We start from the raw sequence: 5829 nt of genomic DNA, 5'->3' as shown, positions 1-5829 counted from the left end.
CTTCCTTTCTTTCTTTCTGAAATTCTTCCTTCCTTTCTTCTTTTCTTTTTTCTTCCTTCCTTCCTTCCTTCCTTCCTTTCTTTCTTTCTTTCTTCCTTTCTTCCTTTCTTTCTTTCTTTCTTCCTTTCTTCCTTTCTTCCTTCCTTTCTTTCTTTCTTTCTTTCTTCCTTTCTTCCTTCCTTTCTTTCTTTCTTTCTTTCTTTCTTTCCTTCTCACTGGAACTATTTACAGGAGCATGGTCCCCTCACAGGCAGCTGCATCAAAGAGAAGTGCCACCCTACACAACGCACAACTGTTTGCCTCTGACATAGTGACACTTGGACTCTTTGGTGGGTGGGGGTGGGGAAGGAGCCTCAGGAACCTAGTGAAACCTTCTAGATCACTCTGAGAATCTTAATAAGCCAAACTTGGAAAGATCTCCCCAATGTCACAACTACTCTGCCTCAAGATGCCAGCTGCTGTGCCCAACCCAGATAACACCACCAGGTATGCTTCTCAAAGGGAAGAAAAGAATAAAAAAATAAAGACTAACTCCCTCTAGTGCCCCACAAGCCAGCTAGTAACAGACATCCCAGTAGGCATCCTTGACAGAGTGCAGGAGGTGAAGAAGCCTAAAGTCTACACAGTAGACTGAGAAAAATACTGAGCTGAGAAAAATGTCATCAGCTGATCAAGCCCTCCAGTCAGCAGAGAGTAGCATGGAGTATTTGTAGCTCGACAGCCCTTGCTTAAGTGGGAGGCTCACTCATGACAGGGCTGGGGTGTAGCTCTGAGGAAAGCTCTTGCCTAGATCCTGAAGGGCTGGATTTGATCCCAGCAGAGATGTGCTTAAGACAAAGGCCAAGCTTCTAACTATTCTGTGAGTGCTCAGCTAGTGTGCGCCATGCTAGTTAATCTGTTCATTTTGACTTGGCCTAGCATGGAGGCTCCTGCTTCATCCTGGATAATCTCATTTGAAGTCCAGTAAAGATGGGTGCTTCAGGCAGTAACTCAGTGGTTCTGTCCCATCGGCCCACTGCTTCTGGCCGCTGGCATGTCCCTATCACTCAGGTGTGATGTTCTTGCCTTTGGCTTTTGCTTCTCTTATTCCTGTCTTCAGTTAACCTTGAGTAACCCAGCATCTCCCATTGTTGAGAAGTGAAGGATACAGATGAGAGGCCATGAGAGACACCTGCTTTAACGGGTGGACATTTTCAAATGGACATCTGTAGGTAGATAGGGGGCAGATGTGAATTGAGGCCACTCCAGTATTGCTCAAATATTTGAATATTTAGGAACCACTTCAACATTTGTACTTAACATAAAAATACTAAAATTCAAAAAGCAGAGGCTGAAGAGATGGCTCGGTCGTTGGGAGTGTACACTTCTCTCCAGTTCAGTTCTCAGCATTCATGTCGGGGAGTTCACAACCGCCTGCAACTCCAGCTGTGACAGATCTGATACCTCTGACCTCCTCAGGCACCCACACACATGCTCATACCACCTCATAGAGACAGACAGACATATAAACAATTTAAAATAAATCACATATATATATATTTAAGGAGCAATCTTTTTAAATTAAAGAATCCAAATTAGCCAAGCATAGGTGTGTAAATTTATAATCCTAGCACTCAAGAGGCTGAGGTAGGAGGATTGTCAGTTTGTAAGCAGCATGAGCTACATAATAAGACCCACTTTCAAAAAATAAAACGCCTGGTGTGTTGGTTCATGCTTGTAGTCCCGGCACTTGAGAAGTAGAGGTAGGCAGATCTCTGTGAGTTCAAGGCCAGCCTGGACTACAGGATGAGTTCTAGCCCAGCCAGGGATCTAATACACAGAGAAACCCTGTCTTGAAAACTAATAAAAAATAAGGTGAGGTGAGGTGAATACAGTAAATCATATGTAGACTGGGGCATTAGCCACACCATGGAAATGCCTTGCAATGACTTAGAAGGGCAGTTCTGGAGCAGCCTGAGGACAGCACTGCAAACTTCCCTCTCAAGTCACATGGGCAGATAAAAGAAGTATAAGGTGAAGTTAGAATTCGCCAATCCTAATTTGAACTCACAATAGGGGGCGGGGCGCTCCTTGAGACAGAGACTCTTGCTATATATAGCCCAGGCCTCTGGAGTGCGGAGGTGTAATCCCACACCTAGTAACACCTCAATTTTGAACGTTTCATTTTTGTCCAGTCAACAGTCACAGGAATGTTAAGCATCCAGAAGCACTGGCTACAGTGGCCATGTTACTGTAGCCTTTAATTCCAATTCCCCCAAAGTCTCATGGAAGTCATCATGATTTCTTGACCTGAAGCAAATATACAAAATATACCTGAATACTTTGCTACACTTGAGAAAAAAACATCCAAGGTCAAAGGTCACATCTAAAGAACCAAGGAAGAGCTGGAGAGATGGCTCAGTAGTTAAGAGCACTTGCTGCTCTTCCGGAGGACCAGAGTTTTGTTTTCAGCAATCACATTGGGCCTCTCACAACTAACTGTGACTCCAGCTCCAAGCAGTCCCATCTTCCAATATCCTTGGACACTTTCATTCACTTGCATTCTCATACATGCACATGCACACATCACACAAACATACATATAGACACATACAGACACACATGTGCATATACATACATGCATGTACACACAGATGCATATATTCATATATGCATACAAACACATATGCATACACATACATATACATATATGCACACACATACATACACATGGATACACATTTATACATACCCACCTACACATTTATGCACACACACAGAAACATACATACATACAAACTTTCTTAAAAGTAAAAATAAAGTCAGGCAGTGGTGGCATAGGCCTTTAGTCTCAGCACTTGAGAGGCAGAGGCAGGTGAATCTCTGTGAGTTCAAACTCAGCCTGGTCTTCAAAGCAAGTTCCAAGACAGTCAGGGCTATACAAAAAAATTCTGTCTCAAAAAGCCAAAACAAATAAATCAATAAATAGCCTGGGGGCACGTTCGTTTTCTTATTCCTTTCTGCTCTTTGACGCTGTGGAGGAAGCATCGCTGAAGGCTCTGATCATCCTGCCATCATGTCTAAGTCAGAGTCTCCAAGGAGTCTGAACAGCTGCGGAAGCTCTTCATCAGAGGGCTGATCTTTGAAACAACTGATGAGAGTCTGAGGAGCCATTTTGAGCAATGGGGAACACTAACCGACTGTGTGGTAATGAGAGATCCAAACACCAAGAGATCCGGGGGCTTTGGGTTGTCACATACGCCAATGTGGAAGAAGTGGATGCTGCCATGAATGCAAGACCACACAAGGTGGATGGAAGAGTCATGGAACCTAAGAGGGCTGTGTCAAGAGAATTCTCAGAGACCAGGTGCCCACTTAACTGTGAAAAAGATCTTTGTTGGTGGTATGAAAGAAGACACTGAAGACCATCACCTACGAGATTATTTTGAGCAGTATGGGAAAACTGAAGTGATAGAAATTACAACTGACAGAGGCAGTGGAAAAAAGAGAGGCTTTGCTTTTGTCATCTTTGATGACCATGACTCTGTGGATAAGACTGTTGTTCAGAAATACCATACTGTGAATGGCCACAACTGTGAAGTAAGAAAGGCTCTGCCGAAGCAAGAGATGGCTAGTGCTTCATCCAGCCAGAGAGGTCAAAGTGGTTCTGGAAACTTAGGTGGTGGTCGTGGAGGCGGTTTTGGTGGCAATGACAATTTTGGTTGAGGAGGGAACTTCAGTGGTCGTGGTGGCTTTGGTGGCAGCCGTGGTGGTGGTGGATATTGTGGCAGTGGGGATGGCTATAACGGATTTGGCAATGACAGAAGCAATTTTGGAGGTGGTGGAAGCTACAGTGATTTTGGCAATTACAACAATCAGTCTTCAAATTTTGGACCGATGAAGGGAGGGAACTCTGGAGGCAGGAGCTCTGGCCCTTATGGTGGCGGAGGCCAGTACTTTGCTAAACCAGGAAACCAAGGTGACTATGGAGGTTCCAGCAGCAGCAGTAGCTATGGCAGTGGCAGGAGGTTCTAATTACAGCCAGGAAACAAAGCTTAGCAGGAGAGGAGAGCCAGAGAAGTGACAGGGAAGCTACAGCTTACAACAGATTTGTGAACTCAGCCAAGCACAGTGGTGGCAGGGCCTAGCTGCTACAAAGAAGACATGTTTTAGACAATACTCATCTGTGTGGGCAAAAACTCCAGGACTGTATTTGCAACTAATTGTAGAACAAGTTATTTTAGTTTCTGTTCTGTGGAAAGTGTAAAGCATTCCAACAAAAGGTTTTACTGTAGACCTTTTTCACCCATGCTGTTGATTGTTAAATGTAATAGTCTGATCATGACACTGAATAAATGCGTCTTTAAAAAAACAGATAGACTGATAAAGAGATATATTTAAGTAAATAAATAATAAAAACTTAAAAATAGAAATCTTCAAAGAAAAGAAGATCAACTTAAGGAGGGTTCTACTTGGCAAAGATGGGAAATTATAGCCTCGATAAAAATAAAACCACAGCAGCTGAGATATAGAATCAGTCTAAGGATCTGTAAATAAAAAATATGGGCAAAGAAAATGTGGAATTAAGTCTTTTAAAAAGGGGAGTCCTGGGAAGACTGGAGAGATGGTTCATTAAGAGCACCTTGTTACTCTTGCATAGGACCAAAGTTCAATTCCCAGCACCCACACGATAGCTATCAACCATCTGTAATTCCAGTTCCAGGAGATCCTTTGCATCCTGCAGCAGGTGGGAGAGCTGGTCTCCAGGTCATAAAAGTGGGAGAGCTGGCCCCACACCTCACTGTAGGCAGCATTCAAAAGATCTGGCCCTGGGTCTAGCTCTGGCAGCACAGTAGAGCTGGCCCTGATGGAAAAGGCGTCAGTGAGCTAGCCACAAGGGTATGAGGGCAGAAGAGCTGGGTCTATGTGGCCGCCTGTGGCCATGGACAAACTGGGTCCACCTGAAAGGGGGGCTGGAAATGAAAAAGAGCGGAGAGGCAAGAGAAGCCAAGATGAAGTTCTCTGACCAAGGCTCAAAGTTTAATGTTCGGCTCTTGTAATATATAGGGAAAGCCCCACCAAACCCATCCTCTGTTTCAGCTGCAAAGCAGGCTCAGCGGCAGTCTCTTCTTCAACTTCTTGCTGGAAGTTGCAAGTGTAAACAAAGCAGCAGGCTTCACCTATGTGTTAAGGTCCTGTGTGGCAGACAAGGTCGGTTCAGACTACTCAAGGCTGGGGAGGGCACAGCTCTGCCGCTTGCTGGTTAAAGGATTGTGTGAGCTAGCCAGGGCAGTGCTGGACAGCTCCCCCTAGAGGACCCTGACAGTGTGGGAGAGCTGACAGGCTCACCACCCAGGCCCAGATCCAAGGCTATGAGTTGGCCCACCCCAACATCTACCTCATCGATGAACTGATGAAGCATATCAAAGGGCCATTCAGTCTTGCAGATCCAAAGCTGCAGTATCTCCATGACACAGGGTAGCAACAGGATGACCTGAGAGTCATCCTGGTGAGGATCCAGTATCAACTGGTGTAGCAGAAGCCAGAGGCTTTGAACCTGACCAATGACTCACTGCAAGGAACATTTGCGTGTAAAGACATGTAGACAAAAGGGTTTACTATGGGACACACTGTGACAAACTGTAGCTTCCATGAAGAAATGTCTTTTGTTTTGTTTGTTTATTTGATTTTGGGGATGAGGTTACAGTGGCAGAGAGTGGGTATGCAGGAATGGGGAGGTGAGTGGGATTGGGGTACATGATACAAAACTCACAAAGAATCAATAAAAAGGTTTTTTTAATGCTATGTGGTAAAAAGAGAGAAAATATACATTAAGATTCATGCCTGAGC

At 44.6% G+C, this 5829-nt stretch overlaps 1 pseudogene; it reads left to right on the top strand.

The window, feature by feature from the left end:
- Nucleotides 1–3055: 3055 nt before the first annotated feature.
- Nucleotides 3056–4014, top strand: LOC114627281 (annotated as a pseudogene).
- The last annotated feature ends 1815 nt before the right edge of the window (nt 4015–5829 follow it).

The sequence above is a fragment of the Grammomys surdaster genome, unplaced genomic scaffold, assembly GCF_004785775.1.
Source record: "Grammomys surdaster isolate TR1022 unplaced genomic scaffold, NIH_TR_1.0 251, whole genome shotgun sequence".
Lineage (NCBI taxonomy): Eukaryota > Metazoa > Chordata > Mammalia > Rodentia > Muridae > Grammomys > Grammomys surdaster.
This window is presented reverse-complemented; position numbering and strand designations above follow the sequence as displayed.